This window comes from Aotus nancymaae, unplaced genomic scaffold (genome assembly GCF_030222135.1).
Source record: "Aotus nancymaae isolate 86718 unplaced genomic scaffold, 86718_ANA_hifiasm-v0.15.2.pri h1tg000011l, whole genome shotgun sequence".
In the NCBI taxonomy this organism is placed as follows: domain Eukaryota; kingdom Metazoa; phylum Chordata; class Mammalia; order Primates; family Aotidae; genus Aotus; species Aotus nancymaae.
The window spans coordinates 70,160,575-70,178,841 of record NW_026988422.1 but is presented as its reverse complement, the minus strand read 5'-3'; positions in this window follow the sequence as shown (position 1 = coordinate 70,178,841).

The following is an 18,267-nucleotide window of genomic DNA, read 5'->3' as shown; positions in this document are numbered from 1 at the left end:
ATATTTCATATATTGATATCAAAATTATTTTACTTATATATAAAGATGCTATATCTTATTTCCTCAGGAAATACTAGATTTTTTTTTGAGACATAGTCTCACTCTATCACCCAGGCTGGAATGCAGTGTGTGATGTGCAATTTTGACTCACTGCAACTTCCGCTTCAGCAGTTTAAGTCATTCTCGTGCCTCAGTCTCCTGAGTAACTGGGATCACCGGTGTGTACCACCACACCTGGCAAATTTTTGTATTTTTTTGTGGAGATGGGGTTTCACCATGTTGGCCAGGCTCGTCTTGGACTGCTGGCCTCAAGTGATCCACCCACCTCGGCCTCCCAAAGAACTGGAATTACAGGCATAAGCCACAATGCCCCTAAATATTTAATTTATAAAGTGGCTTAGACTCTTCTTTTTCTATTTTAATCTATTTTCCGATATGGTAAAAGAAAAAAATGGCCATTCTAAAATACAAATCTGATTATTTTATATTACTGGTTTTAAAACTTCAGTGAGCCTCACTGATGCCAAGAGTAATAGTTCCCAAGTCAGCTACGTTTTAGATATATCTGGATATTTTGAAAATATAGATTCCCTGACTCCACCACAATGTATTAAATTAGGATCTCTAGGCATCACCTTGGGTTCTTCCTATACTTACTTTTCTTTTTAGTCTGGCTGCATCTCTGCATTCAGGACAAATTAATTAATTATTCTATATTAAGTAATATTTTTGTTTTAATATCATTTCTACAGATTGAATTTGGGGGAATTAAAGCAAGTTCAAATATATCTACTAAAGTTTAATTATTGCTTTTATACATGACCAAGAGAGACTTCCTACTCCTCTTTTATTCTTGTTTTTCCAAATTTTAAAACCGAAACACTCAGCTTTCTTCATTGACAACAGGTTCAACTATTTGAGATTAAATGCACCATATTTTTCAAAAACACATATACACAGTAGACAAACTATGTAACAATAAGGAAAACAAAGTTTTTAAAGGTCTAGTTTTTCAATATTATGTCAGAAATTTCAAATTCAGAATGGCAATAAACCTTTCCTGCCTTTTACTTCCTATGCTGGTTCAGATTGCCTAACAGCAGATGTCCACTTATGATCATATTTTGATTACAGAAGTTATCAAAGAATAAATGAAAACAATATAAAAACATAGTAATAAATGAAGACATTACTTCTTTTATGTTTTAATTTGAAATTACCAAGGAGAGAAACATATTATCTAAGAATCCTTTAGCAGTTACTTAATATCTTTGAGTCTCAATTTTTCTCATCAATAAAAAGGAAAATAGTATTAATCTCATAAAGTTTAATACTATTTGATTTAAATATTAATTAATTTCTCATTTAATTGTGGGGAATTAAATTTTTTTTATGTATTAAGTATTTAGAATGATGCCTAGATATAGTAAATGCTTTGAAAGAATTAGACTTGATTATTGTTATTATATTTTATACACTTTATGTTTTCTCTGGTCTTTTTCTGTACATTCATCAGGTTTCAATTAGGGATACATAAAATTTATCTCCCAGTTTCCTCTTGTTCTTACTCACTTCTTCACATCCATTTTTCCTTCCTGAGTGCTTGTCCTTCAGACTCCAATCTCCAGCATCAGACTTGAAGACAATAGCCATCCAAAGACTGCTTAGCCAGCTCACACAATTACATCAGGACAGATCTGTGGCAAATTGCCTCATATAAATTCAGTAATTCAATCTTGAGAAATTTCATTTATGGAAATAATAAGAAACTAATACAAATGCTTTCAGGCAGGAATGCTTATTATAACGTCATTTAAACATAAAGGAAATAAATGGAGGCATACAAATGCCTAATAATAAGGTAATTGTTAAATATATAAACAAAGTTACATTCCTTTAGCTCTTTATGAGCAATAAGAAATCATCTGAAGATGCAAAAATTACTGGTAAGAGTAAGTACACAGAATATTATAACACTGTAATTGTGGTAAGTTACTGTAATTTCAAATAGAAAGACCAAAAGATGAGCCAATCAAAAATAATTACTGCAACGTTTCAAGACACAGACAATAAGATATAAATAGAAACACAAAAATTAAAAGCCAAAAATTAAAATGTAGAGTTTTAATTTTCCTTTTGTTTGTTTATGCAATTAGTATTGTCATCAGTTTAAAATAATGGGTTATAAGCTATTTTGCAAGCCTCAAGGTAACCTCAAATCAAAAAACACATCACAGATACATAAAAAATAAAAAAGAAAGATATTAAAATATATCAGCAGAGAAAAACACCTTCACTAAAAGGAGGGCAGGAAGGAAGAAAATAAGGAAGAGAAGACCACAAAGCAACCAGAAAGCAAATAGCAAAATGGAAAAAGAAAGTTCCTGCTTATCAATAATAACATTGAATATAAATGTACTAAACTCTCCAATCAAAAGATATAGAGTGGCTAAATGGATTTCTAAAAAGACCCATCAATCAGTTGCTACAAGAAATACATTTCACCTATGAAAACACACATAGACTGAAAATAAAGGAATGGAAAAACATATTACGTGTCAATGGAAACCAAAAAAAGACCAGAAGTAACTACGCTTATAGTGTGGCCTGTCTCTGTGTCCCCACCCAATTCTCATCTCAAACTGTAATCCCTAGAATCCCCATGTGTCGGGGGAGGAACCTGGTGGGAGGTGATTGGATCATGAAGGCATTTCTCCCATGCTGTTCTTGTGATAATGAGTGAGTTCTCATAAGATTTGACAGTGTTATAAGGAGCTCTTCCTACTTCGCTTCTCACTTTTCTCTCTCCTGCTGCCATGTGACGATGGTCCATGTTTCCCTACACCTTCTGCCATGATTGTAAGTTTTCTGAGGCCTCCCCAGCCATGTAAAACTATGAGTCAATTAAACCTTTTTTTTTAATAAATTATTCAGTCTTGTATATTTTTTGATATCAGTGTGAAAACAGACTAATATAGTAAATTATTATCACAGAGAGTGGTGCACTGCTATAAAGACACTAGAAAATGTGGAAGCAACATTGTGACTGGGTAACGGGCAGAGTTTGAAGCAGTTTGGAGACTTCAGAAAAAGACAGAAAGACGTGGGAAAGTTTGGAGCTTCTGAGGTACTTCTTGAATAGTTTTGACCAAAATGCTGATAGTGATGTGATCACTGAAGTCCAGGCTGAGGTGGTCTTAGATGGAGATGAGGAATTTGTTGGAAACTGGAGCAAAAGTCACTCTTGCTATGCTTTAGCAAAGAGGCTGGTGGCATCGTGCCCATGCTGTAGAGATCTGTGGAACTTTGAACTTGAGAGAGATGATTTAGAGTATCTGGTGGAAGAAATTTCAAAGCAGCAAAGCATTCAAGATATGACCTGGATGCTCTTAAAAGCATTCAGTTATACATTCACAAAGAGATGGTTTGAAATTGGAACTTATGTTTGAAAGGGAAGCAAAATACAAAAGTTTAGAAAATTTGTAGCCTGATTATGTGATAGAAGAGAAAAAACCATTTTCCAAAAAGGAATTCAAATTGGCTGCAGAAATTTGGAAAAGTAATGAGGAGCAAAATGTTACTTTCCAAGACAATGGGCAAAACGTCTTCATGGTTTGTCAGAGGTCTCAAGGCACCCACTCCCATCACAGGCCTGGAGAGATAGGAGGAAAAAATGGTTTTGTGGGCTAGGTTCAGGGCCTTGCTGCTTTGTGCACTCTCAGGACTTGGTGTGCTGAGTCTCTGCCATAACTGAAGGAGGCCAACATGGAGCTGAGGCCATTGCCTTAAACACTGCAAGTGCCAAGCCTTGGTGAATTCCACATGGTGGTGGGACTGTGGGTGCACAGAAGTCAAGATTTGAGATTTGTGAACCTCTGTCTAGATTTCAGAAGATGCGTGGAAATGCCTGCATATCCAGGCAGAAGTTTGCTGCAGGGGTGGAGCTCTCATGGATGACCTCTGCTAGGGCATTGCAGAAGAGAAACATGAGATTGGAGTTCCCATACAGAATCCACACTGGGGTGCTGCCTGGTGGAGGTATGAGAAGGGGCCACTGTCCTGCAGACCTCAGAATGGTAGATCCATCAAGAGTTTGCACTGTGCACTTGGAAAGGCTGCAGATACTAAATCTCACCTGCGAAAGCAGTCAGGTGGTAGGGTGTACCCTGCAAAGCCACAGGGGTAGAGCTGAGCAAGACCATGGAAGTCTACTCTTGCATCAACATGACCTGGATGTGAGACATGGAATCAAAGGAGATTTGGAGCTTTAATATTTGTTGACTGCCCTATTGGATTTAGGAGTGACTCAGGGCCTGTTTTCCCTTTGTTTTAGTCAGCTTCTCCTATTTGGAACAGGTATATTTACCCAGTGCTTGTATACTTTCATTGTATCTTGGAAGGATCAAACTTGTGTTTGATTTTATAGGCTCATAGGTGGAAGGAATTTGCCTCATCTCAGATTAGACTTTGGACTTGGACTTTTGGGTTAGTGTAATGCTGTAATGAGTTAAGACTTTTGGGGACTGTTGGTAAGGCATGATTTTGTTTTGAAATTTGAGAACATGAGATTTTGGAGGGGCCAGGAGCAGAATTGTATGGCTTGGTTCTATGTCTCCACCCAAATCTCATCTCAAATTGCAATCCCCATGACCTCCACAGGAAGGAATCCAGTAGAAGGGGTTTGGATTATGGAGGTGGTTTCTCCCATGCTGTTCTCATGATAACTGGTGAGTTCTCATCAGCTCTGATGGTTTTATAATGTGCTCTTCCCCCTTTGCTCCTCATGACAACTGGTGAGTTCTCATGAGCTCTGATGGTTTTATAATTTGCTCATCTGTCTCCTGATGCCATGTGAAGAAGATCTTTGCTTCCCCTTCCCTTTCTGCCATGATGGTAAGTTTCCTGAGACCTCCCCAGCCATGTAGAACTGTGAGTCAATTAAACCTCTTTTCTTTGTAAATTACCCATTCTGGGTATATTATAATATACACTAATTTACCCAGTAGTGTGCAAAATACTAATACAGCTTATATCAGACAAAATGGATTTTATGACAAAAAATATACAGAGAAATAAAGATGGTCATTATGTAATAGTAAAGGGTCAACTCAAAGAAGATATAATAATTCTAAATATATATGTACCCAATATAGTAAATACAGCTTTATAAAGCAAATATTATTAGAGCTAAAGATAGAGATGAGTCCAATACAATAACAACTGGATATTTCAACACCCCACTTTCAACATTGGACAGATCTTCTATATAGAAAATCAACAATAAAATATCAGACTTAATCTGCACTATAGACCAAATTGATCTAATTGACATTTTAAAAATGTTTCCACCATTGGTTGCAGAATATATATTCTTCTCCTCAACACATGGATCATTCTCAAGGATAAAACATAAGTCACAAAACAAGTCTTAAAACACTCAGAAAATTGAAATAATATCAAACATCTTTTCTGATTATAATAGAATAAAATTATAAATTAATAACCAACAGAATATTGGTCTTGAAATTCTAGGCTGAAGCAATCATCCTGCCTTGCCCTCCCAAAGTGCTAGGATTACAGGCATAAGCCACTGGGCCCAGCCACTGGATTATTAGAAACTATACAAGCACATGGAAATTAAACAATATGCTCCTGAATGACCAGTGGTTCAACGAAGAAATTGAAAAGGAAATTTTAAAATTTCTTAAAATAATAATGGAAGCACAACATACCAAAACCTATGGGATACAGCAAAAACAATATTAACAGGGAAGTTTATAGCTAGAAGTGCCTATACCAAAAAAGAAGAAAAATTTCAAAAAAAAACATTCTAACTATGCATCACAAAAAATTAGACCAGCACGAGCAAGCAAACCCAAAATTAGTAAAATAAAATAAATAGTAAATATCAGAGCAGAAATGAATGGAACTGAAATGAAGAAAAAAATACAAAAGATCAAGAAAATAAGTTCATTTTTTGAAAAGATAAGCAAAATTGACAAAGCGTTAGCCAGACCAACTAAGAAAAAAGAGAAGACCCAAATAAATAAAATCATGGATGAAAACAGAGGCATTATAATCAATATCACAGAAATTCCAAGGAATATTCATGGCTACTATGAGCAACCATATGCCAATAAATTGGAAATCTAGAAGAAATGAACAAATTCCTAGATACATACAACCTACCAAGATTGAACCATTAAGAAATTCAAAACCTGAAGAGATCAATAACAAGTAATGAGAAAAAAGCACAATAAAAACTCTCTCAAGAAATGAAACTTGAAAAAAAATATCCGGGACCCAGTGGCTTCACTGCTGAATTCTAAAATTAAAAAAACTAATTCGCATCCTACTCAAACTATTCTGAAAAATAGAGTAGGAGGGAGTGCTTCCTAACTCATTCTACAAGGCCAGTATTACTCTGATACCAAAAGCAGACAAAGACATATTAAAAAAACAAACAAACAAACAAAACAAAGCAAAACTACAGGCCAATATCCCTAATGAATATTGATGCAAAAATACACAACAAAATGCTAGTAAATTGAATTCAACACACATTAAAAATGTCACTCAGCATGATCAAGTGAGATTTATCCCAGGGATGCAAAGACAATTCAATATATGCAAGTCAAGCAATGTGATACATTATATCAACAGAATGAAGGATAAAAACCACATGATTATTTCAATTAATAATAAAAAAAGAATTTTACACAATTTTTTTTTTTTTTTAGTTAGTAGTAATAAGTATCATTTATTTCACCAGTTTGGTGGACAATGTGGATATCTCTTTTTTTTTTTTGTAAATATGTAAAGAATTTTATATATATATATTTTTTTTTCAAAGGGGGCAGAAGTCTGGATCTTAGCTGTCTTTTTTTTTTTTTTGGAAGAAAGAAAGAAATAAAAAAAAGAATGAAGAAGAGGAAGAAAAAGGAAGAGAAAAAGAGAGAGAGAATGAGAGTATTGCTTTCTTGCCCAGGCTAGAATGCAGTTTAGTAATGGGTATTGAAAACCTCTTTTATACCAATAATTATACTTAATGATGTAGACAGGAAGGAATAAGGGAAGAAAATAACAAACAAGCAGCCAACCAATATTTCATTTAAACCTATGAAATGCTATGCGATTACTGAGGAGTGATTTACTTCCAATTATGTAGTCACTTTTGGAATAGGTGTGAGGTGGTAATGTATGTTTTGTGTATTTGAAGTGGAGAGTTCTATAAATGTTTATTAAGTTTACTTGTTCTGGGTCTGAGTTCAAGTCCTGGATGTCCTTGTTAATTTTCTGTCTCGTTGATCTATAGAATCATTAGCTCTTCTTGTTACATTGATCCTTTTGCCATTATGTAATGTCCTTCTTTGCCTCTTTTGATCTTTGTTGCTTTAAAGTCTACTTTATCAGAGGCGAGAATTGCATCTCCTGCTTTTTATTTATTTGTTTATTTTTACTATCTGTTTAGTTGGTAAATCTTCCTTCTTCTCTTTGTTTTGAGTCTTTGTTATCATTGCATGTGAGATAGGTCTGGATGCAGCATAGCAATGGGTTTTGGCTTTTTATCCAATTAGAATATATATAAGCTTAATACTGGCATTTGATGCTAGCTGGCTGTTTTGCCCATTAGTTGGTGTAAATTTTTCATTGTGTTAATGCTCTTTGCTTTTTGATATATTTTTGGAAAAGCTGATATTGGTTGTTCCTTTATATGTATAGTGCTTCTTTCAGAAGCTCTATATTGTAAAGCAGGCCTAGTGGTGGTGAAGTCTCTAAGTACTTGTTTGTTCGCAAAAGATTTAACTTTTCCTTCACTTGTAAAGCTTAGTTTGACTGGATATGAAATTCTGGGTTGAAAGTTCTTTTCTTTAAGGATGTTAAATATTGGTCCCCACTCTTTTCTGGCTTGTAGGGTTTCTGCTGAGAGATCTGCTATTAAGTCTGATAGGTTTCCCTTTATGGGTAACCTGACCTTTCTCTCTGGTTGCCCTTAGTATTTTCTCCTTCATTTCAACCCTAATAAATCTGGCGATTATATGCCTTGACGTTGGTCTTCTTGAAGAATATCTTTGTGGTGTTCTCTGTATTACCTAGAGTTGAATATTACCCTGCCTTGCCAGGTTGGGAAAGTTTTCCTGAATGATATCCTGAAGAGTATTTTCCAACTTGGATTCATTCTCTTCATCACATTCAGGTACACCTATCAAACGTAAATTAGGTCTTTTCACATAGTCCCATATTTCCTGGAGACTTTGCTCATTCCTTTTTATCCTTTTTTCTCCAATCTTGTCTTCTCATTTCATTTCACTAAGCTGGTCCTTGACATCTGATATCCTTTCTTCTGCTTGATCAATTCGACTGTTTAAACTTGTGCATACTTTGCGAAGTTCTTGTGTTGTGTTCTTCAGCTCCATCAATTCACTTATATTCCTCTCTAAATTGTCCATTCTCATTAACATTTCGTCAAACATTTTTTCAAGGTTCTTAGTTTCTTTGCATTGGGTTAGAATAAGTTCTTTTAATTCACAGAAGTTTCTTATCACCCACCTTTTGAAACCTGCTTCTGTTATTGGAACGCACTCGTTCTCCATTAAGCCTTGTTCTGTTACTGATGAGGAATTGCGATCCCTTGTAGAGGGAGAGGCATTCTGATTTTGAGTATTCTCTGCCTTTTTAGGCTGGTTTCTTCCCTTCATTATATATTTATCCCTCTGTCGTCTTTGTAATTGCCAACTTTCTAACTAGGTCTCTGAGAGGACGTCCAACTTGTTGATTCCCAGCACCGAAATCTGAGCAATCCACTGTGCCAGCCAAAACAATGGTGTTAAGATTGATGGTGCTTTTCTGCCTGGGAATCTCCAGACTCTGCATCAAGAACTGCCGCGCTGAGGCGCCAGCAAAACCGCTGCCCCGGCCACAAGAGTCTCCCTGGCGACCCATAGGGCTCCTCCGCTGGGAATCTCTTGGTCCGTGAGCAGCAAATATTCATCTGAAAGTGTGGCATCCTCTTGTTCTCTGCACTTTCACTGGGAGCTACGAGCCCAAGCTGCTAGTGATCAGCCATCTTGGATCTCTCTCTCTTTACACAATTTTATACAAATCATCCATTCATCGTGAAAATCCCCAAAATCCTTGGTGTAGAAGGGACATAACTCAACATAATTGAAGCCATATACAAACCCACAGCTAGTATCATATTGAATGGGGAAAAACAAGTTTTCCTGCTTAGATCTGGAGAACAATAGAGATGCCCACTTTCATCACTGTTTTTTAACACAGTACTGAAGTCCTAGCTAGTGCAATCGAACAAGAGCAAGAAATAAAAGGGATTCAATTTAGAAAGTAAGAAGTTAAATTATACTTTTCTGCAGATATGATCTTATATTTGGAAAATTCTAAGGAGTGCACCAGAAAACAATTAGAACAAATACAACAAAGTTGCAGTTTACAAAATCAACATGCAAAAATTAGTAGTATTTTTATATGCCAACTGCAAACAATATAAAACAGAAATAAAAAATCAATCCTTTTGATAATAGCCACAAATAAAATTAAATACATAGGAATTAACCTATTCAAAGAAGTGAAAATTCTCTAACATGAAAACTATAGAAGACCTGTGAAAGAATAATACACCAAAAACTAGAAGGACATTTCATGCTCATAGATTGAAACAATCAATAGTTTTTAAATGTCCACAGCCAAAGAAGTCTACAGATTCAATGTAATCTCTATCAAAATACCAATGTCCATTCTTCACATAACTAGAAAAAAAATCATAAAACTTACATGAAACCATAAAAGATCCAGAATAGCCAAGGCTATCCGGAGCAAAAGCAACAAAATTGAAGGAATCACATTACTTGACTTCAAATTACACTACAGCTACCTCTCATAACCAAAACATCATAGTACTGGTGGAAAAACAGACGTGGACCAATGCAGAATAGAGTACCTAAAAACAAAATCATATATCTACATATCTACAGTGAACTCATCTTTGACAAAGATTCCAAGAACATACAGAAAAAAAATGTTTGGGGAAAGAATAGTCTCTTCAATAAATGGTGCTGGGAAAACTTGATCTCCATATGCAGAAGAATGAAAATATGCCCTTATCGCTCACCATATATAAAAATCAAAACAGAATGGTTAAAAACGTCTAAGACCTCAAACTGTGAAACTACTAAAATAGAGCACTGGGGATATGATCTAGGACATAGGACTGGGCGAAGATGGAAAAGCAAGGTCATCTCAAGTTAAACAGCTTCTGTAGGTAAAGAAAACAATCAAAAAATAAAGAGACAACCCACAGAATGGGAAAAAATATTTGCACACTACCCACCTGACAAAGTATAAGGAGCTCAAACAACTCTACAGAAAAAAATTAAAAATTCAAATTAAAAATGGGCAAAAGATCTAAATAGACTTTTCTAAGAGGAAGACATACAAATGACTAGGTATATGAAAAGGTGGTCAACATCAGAGATTATCAGAGAAATGAAAATAAAAACTACAAAGAGATATTATCTCATCCCAGTTAAAATGGCTTATATCCAAAAGTCAAGCAATAACAAATGCTAGTGAGGATGTGGAGCATAGGGAATCCTCACACACTCTTGGTGGGAATACAAATTAGTACAATCAGTATGGTGAACAGTTTGGAGATTCCTCAAAAAAACTGAAAATAGAACTATCATATGATCCAGCAATCCCACTGATGGGTGTATGTCCGAAGACAGGAATCAGTACTTCAAAGAGATGTCTGTACTCTTATGTTTATTGCAGTACTATTTGCAATTGGCAAGATTTGGAAGCAACCTAGGTGTCCATCAACAGATAAATGGTAAGGAAAATGTACATATACACTATGGAGTTCCATTCAGCCATAAAGAAGAATGAGATTCCGTTATTTGTTGTGACAAAATGGATGAAACTGGAGGTCATTATGTTTAAGTGAAATAAGCCAGGCACTGAAAGACATACTTTGCATATTTTCACTTATTTGTGAAAGCTAACAGTTGTAACAATTGAACTCATAGAGATAGAGAGTAGAATGATAGTTATCAGATGCTGGGAAAGGTAGTGGGACCGTGACTGAGAAGTGGGGATTGTCTATGATTACAAAAAATCATTAGAAAGTGAATAAGACCTACTATTCGATAGTACAACAGTGTGACCATAGTCAATAATAATTTAATTGTGCATTTTAAAATAACTAAAAGAGTATATTGTTTGTAATACAAAGGATAAATGCTTGAGATGATGAATACCCAATTTACCCTGTTGTGATTATTACACACTCTATACTTGTATCAAAATATCTCATGTACCCTATAAATATCTCTATCTACTATGTACCCCAAAATTTAAAATTTAAAAAAATGTAAATAAGAAAACCAGACAAAAAATAATTACTATTATTTTTAATTGTATATAAAATGACAATAAATTAGAAAATATTTTTAAAAAATAAGCCTTTGCAATTCTGACGTGTATGTAGTACAAATAGAGCTCATGAACTTTTGGAAGTATAAAATTTAAAAATATTTATATACTTGATCTAGTGATATAGATACTGGCAAATTATTCTATTAATATAAACATAATGCAACTGTGGGAAATTATCAAAAAGTTGATAGATGCACATATGCATAAACACTCATCATGATCTTATTTGTAATAGCCAGAAAATAGATAAGATAGGAAAAGCTAAACACTGTTAGTCATATAAATGAAATATTATGCATAAAATCAATTATTAGGTAATCATTGATAAGCATGTTTATGAAGTACTTTAATTATATAGACGTGTTTATTCAATAGCTTTAAGTAATAATAAGATAGGATAAAGTGATCCCAAAGACATACGGAAAAAAGATATTAAATATAATGATGTCTGAGAAGGGTTATTTTAGATTTTTGATCCCTTGTGTAATGTCTACACTGATATCTTCAAAGGACTTGAATTTTTCCTTCTATTAAGCTCTACAATTTTATATTTCCATCATACCTTCTGTAGATAAGGGCTATATCTTTTCATTCCTGAGTTCTCATGATTGTGTGGTACTCTTTCTATATTTGTTACTGAATAGATACTAGATAGTGAATAAATGTGTTCTTTCTAGCTTTCTCTTTCAGTCTTCTAACAAACTCTTGCCTCTGGGTCTCTATTCATTCTCTCTTTCATACATAAATTTCTATCTTGTACTTTTGCAGATTATTTTTCCTATTATCAACCGCCTGTCATAGATTTTGGTGACATAATGGGGAAAGCATAAAAGTGATTAGATGTGTAATTGGTGCTGCTTTTATGTTGCTTTTATGTTCTTTTTGGCAGCACTTTCTTATAATGTGTAAGCTTTTAGAAGGATGACTTTGAGTAATTATTTAAAGGCCCAGGTAACAGCATGACCAACTTGCATTGGAAGGTAGGCGGGGGGATGGCTTACATCTAATATTCTGGAATATTTTCTCTATAATAAAAATTTATAATAAATTAATAGTAGAAATTTTGAGTAATTGTACTGAAGTGCATAGCACATAAATTCTACATTGCATTTCTTCACATCCTATTGGATAAAAGATCCTCTCTTGTGATTTATTGAATCTGAGCTAGCTAGGTTAAATCTTGATATCCAGGCCTTTAAAGTTTTACTTATTTTTAAGAAGAAATTTGGAGATAAATAACTGAATAGATTTTTAAATTAAAAGTAGCACAGATGAGTCTCAATATGAAACGGCTCCTGAACTCTTTCTAAAATAAAAGTTCACGTGCCAATGAGAATTAGTAGCCTTATCTGTACCTGGATTTGATTAGACATTTTTGTGATTCTGAATAGTTTTCTATTTCAGTTGTCATAGTCTGGCAACCAAAGGTTTAAAAATTCACGGCCTTCTGTAAAATAAATTGTTTAAAAGATTTTGTAGGTCCCGGAATAATGCGTTTGCGATTCAAAAACAGTTTTAAGCTGAGGGTTGTAGGAAGTTCAGCTCTCTTGCTAATTATGTGATTTCAGACACATACCAAATTTTTTATTCTTGAAATGTGTCATTTCCAAAAGGATGGATTTGGGCAGCATTTTCCTGATGATCCCTTCATCTCTAGTCCATCCTGGCTTTGATATACAGGATGTTCTTCATAAAGTATCAGTCCCAGTCGATCCCTGTGGCAAGTGGCTGTATGAGCTTGAGGCTGGAGTGAGTTATGATTGCACCTGTGAGTAGCCACTGCTATTCACAGCAGTGAGACCCCAGAGACAGACCTCTTTCTTAAAAAAAAAAGTATCAGTTCCTTGATTCAGCAAATTTGGATAATTTATTTCAGAAAAATAAAGAGTATTTTGAACTGAAAGACATCCTTTTGTCTATAGTTTGAGGAAGCTGAGGACCAGAGTCCTTAAAATGACCCTCAGGCTGGGTTCTAATCATAACAGTGTCAAGACTTGAGTCTCTATCCCTAATTCAAATGCTCTGTTCCCTTTAACAAGCCATAGCCTCTTTCTTCTGACTAGGAAACTGAGAGTATTAGCAGTCGAGGTGCGTGTGTGTATTTTTAATACCTCCTGATACCACTTGCAAATAATTGCAAAATAACTCATCTATAAAGCCAGGGGAGTCATCTTTTAGATTTTTGCCATGTGTGTATATGTCTGTCTGCTTTTTCTTATTTCTGTAAGTACAATCTGTATTGGAGAGAGAAGTTTATGATGCCATTAGCTTCTGAAGTAGACGTGAGATGTAATAATGGGTTCAGTGACAGGAAGAAAATAAATAAATCACATTAGCCACCAAGTGAATCTTCATGAATATCTTGTTCCTTCCTGAGGACTTATGAAGGAAGAAGCCATTGTGACATCTAGCTGGTTGATGTTCCAGGCATAGGAATGGGCATTTGCTGAAACCCTGAGTGTTCTTTTTTGAAACTTTCATATGGGCACAAATATCTCATTAGTCAGTTTTTTTTCTTTTAATCTTTGGGATTCAATCAGCAAATACATTCTGGTATAGGAGTCATTTGGAGATCTGATACGTTGTCTTTCTTGCTTAGCCTAGCATTTTATAGAATTGTTGCTTCAGTTTATCAAGAATATACTGAACTAATACAATCTAGTTGAAATTTCAGAGAGATATGGTCATCTGAGGGTGAACAAGTGTTTATAGAATCGTCATTGGAACGTGGTACATATTATCTTAGCACTGATTTAAAAGGTTTTGTTATTAGGTTATATGAACACATTTGAAGAAATTTCTTTTATGAGTCTTAAATAAAGGAAGATACCAGAGAGCATCTGTTATTGTAATGTAGCTGATCCTGTCCAGTGCTGTCTGCTTGAAAGCAAAATTATTCCACTCAAAGCAGTCAACATGAGCAGAATTTATGGTTTCATATATTCAATAACTCAATAAAGTTATTGAGCTTGTTCAGGTCCTTTATGCTGGGAATAGAGTAGTGAGCAATGCAGGCAGTGTCCTACCCTCATTAACTTTGCTTTTGAGTTGAGGAAACGTACAGCAAACAAACACATTTTAAAAAAAACCTATTAGATTGTGTTAGTCAGTGTTTTCCAGAGAAACAGAGCCAATAGGGTGTGGAAGGATAGAGAGAGAGATAGAGGGATAGATAGATAGATAGATAGTGGCAAAGAGACATTTATTTTAAGGAATTGGCTTACACAGTCATGCCAATTCAGGTGCAAATTCATAATATGCACCAGATTGACAGGCTTTAAACACAGAGAGAGGAGTCGCAATCCAATTCCAAATACCATCTGTTGGCCAAATTCCCCCTTACATGGGAGAAGGTCAGTCTTTATCCGATTAAGGCCTTCAGCCCACTGGATGAGGCCCATGCACCAATCTGCTTTACTCACAGTCTACTAATTTAAATATAAATCTCATCTCTAAAACTCCTTCACAGAAATATCTAGAATTATGTTTGACCAAATATCAGGGCTCTGTGGCCCAGCCAAGTTGATAGATAAAACTAAGCATCACAGTGGTGTGAAATGTTATAGAGTGAAATAGGGTAAAAACAAGGCTTGTTGGCCAGTGCTATTTTAAGTAAGATGGGCAGGGTAGTCTCTCTAATAAGATAGCCTTTGAACAGATACTTGAAGGAAGAAGCCACTGGGCCATCTAGGTGGATGACATTCAAGACAAGAGAATGGATACATGCTAAAACTCTGAAGTGAAAATATGTTTGACATAATCCAGTCCAAGTGAGAAACTATGTGGCAAATCACAGTAAATTCAAGAGTGGGTGGGAGGAGATGGAGTCTCAGAGTTGCAATAACAAGGCCACTTTAAGAACTTTGGATTTTAGGTTCTGAGAAAGAAGTAAGTAACATGATCTGACTTATCATGCTTTGTCTTCTATTTCCTTTACTAGACTGTAAAATTCTTTAGGACATCCAGGCTCAAGACCTGGCAATTGGATTATTGACTATAGGACTTAATGAATTCATCTACAGGACTAAATCTAAGAGAAAACGAATATATTATAACTCTTACTAATGAAGTACAAATGTATATTTGTAAACCTTTTTGAAACACTCAAAAATGAAAAAATATTATTTTCTGAGTTTAGCATTTGGATAATCCATACTAAGTAAGGTATCTAGAGCCACGCTCTTCAATATGGTGGGCCCCAGTCACATGTAGTCATTGGAAACTTAAAATGTGGCTTGTCTGAATTGAGATGAGCTATAAGTATAAGCCACCCACTGGATTCCAAATGCTTGGTATGAAATAAAACATAACGTAAATATCTCCTTAATTGTATTGACTACTCACTAAAATGACAGTACTTTAAATATGTTAGATTAAATAAATGTATTTTTATAATTCATTTCACATGCTTTTTTCTTTTTAAAATGTGGCTACTAGAAAATGTAAAATGACATATGTGATTTGCATTTCTGACTCACGTAATATTTCTATTGAACAGTGCTGATATCGATGTTTTAAATAATATATCACATGCCATGGATATGTATGCCTATATGTTTTGATATTTTGCTTTTGTAACTTATTCTTTTGATTCCCAAAGCCTGTTCTTAATTTTCATCTGCAAAGCTGTTACATGTTCTATTCAATTGGGGGTCAAGATAACTTATCTCCTACTGCCCCTAAGACAGAGCAAGGCTTTAGATCTGATTTGGAACTTTATATATTTGCTCCCAGGCCATGAGTGATATAAAAATAAAAAAGAAAAAGCAGCTAATAAGCAATGTGAGACAAGAGGAAAAAAAAACGGGTCATAATGGCTTTAAAATTGACAAATAAATTATTTGGGGAAAAAAGCATTCTCAGTCTCTCCAATGGCATGGTAATCTCCCTGAAGGCAAGAACTGTGTTACGCTTAGTCTTTCTTCCATGTGCCTATCAGTCTTGCTCAGCATTGCAAGAGCTAACCAACCCAACTGAGGATGCCAAGGCTTCACACAGCTGCCACTTTGGGGTCCTAAATTCCTTTCATTCAAGAAGGAATTATTGAGGATATTTTCTTCAAATCTCAATTTTTAAATAAATCCATTCTTTAGTAATTTCACCCTAATTTTCAAAGTCATAGCCAAAACCCTAAATTGATTTAGTCGTCAATACTCTTTCATATTTCTATCCACCCCAAACACCACGCAGTTCGCTTGTTTAAATCTGATTTATCCTCTACCAAGCCTCTCCCTTTTCCTTCTTTTGCTCCTTTTACCCTTGCACTTTACCCAACCAAACTCACATTCTACCATTAAAAAGCACCCTGACTTTTTCACCTCTTTGCGTAAAAACTCCACTGAAAGCCTCACCTCCACTGTGTTGGACAGGGGTAATGACTGCTTCATCCTTTGCATCTTACCCGCCTGAGGTCTGGGAGACACAGAAGGTTTTCATCTCCCCTCACATTTCCAGACACAAATGTTCACACTTAAGTTCAGGACGTTGCAACCATTTCTTACATGGGATGTTGTAAATTCCTTGCTTTCAAGCAAATGCCTCTAATTTATCCGCCACTGCACAAGCCAAAATGACCTTTCTAAAATGCAAATTTGATCTTGTTATTCTGACACTTAAAGCTTATTTCAACAACTTGTGTTTCTTTTAGTTTGAAAGGCACATAAATAAACAATTCTTTATTAAGGTTCTCACGTCTTACCATAATTTGTCTCCTATGTCTTACCTACATCTACCCTTTCAGTTAAATGTCACAAACTATTCTCTTTGCTAGGAGTAATCTTTCCTTTTTTCCTTAGGTTTTCTTATTCTTATCTATCCTTCAAATCTCATTTTAGATGATTCTCAGAAGAATCTGTAATTCCGCAAAATGGGCTTACATGATCTCCAATTACTCACGTAAGAACTACGTTGATAATCATTGTTCATTTTAGAGTCATTCACCATTTTTCTTTTCTAGTAAATGGTATATTTGTTGAGGACAGAAATCATGGCTATTTTGCCCAATATTAAATTCTCAGGGTATATCATACACCCAGAGTAGTACACTATTTGCACAGAGTATTCATTAAATAAATATTGGTTAAATGAATGAAGAACACCTTTGAAATATATTATTTTAGAGTTAACAATACAAGACAAAAAAGCTTCCAAATTACAAAGTGATTTTGTGTATTTTCAATTCTCTGAGTTAGGCTAGATTGTAATGGAATATATAAAATATTTAAAATCACAGATTTAGAACCGAACAAACTCGAGTTGATTCTCACCTCTGCAACTGTTTGACCTTGAGCAAGTTGCTTAAGACTTTGAAGCATATTTCCTACGAATCCAAGTTTGTAATCTTGATCATACAGTTGAGTTGAAAGGATTAAATGTGGCGGTATTCAGAAGGGCCTGGTTCAGTGCTTTCTTAGCACAAATTTAATGCTCAAGAATGTAAGCAATTGGTCTATGTAGGCTAAATCCTTACAAAATAATGTCCATCATTTAATCATTCATTTCCCACATAAAAATATTTGGAGACTTTACTTTTTTGGCATTCAAACAAGTTTGGAAATTTAGGCAATTTTTATTTACAATGGATATGTATTCAATACAGGATATCATGTGGCTAATGTGTCCACGAAGCATCAATTGATTATTCTTCTTTGCTCTGTACATAGCTCGTTAGTTATGGGTACAGGCACTAAAAGTTCCTAAAAAATAACTAAGAGCTACATTTTTATCAGCTAGATATTCTTTTGACTGCAAGTGAGAGAAAAAATGCCACTAACAATAGTGTATTGATGCCATTCTCTATGATTCTCATGGCCC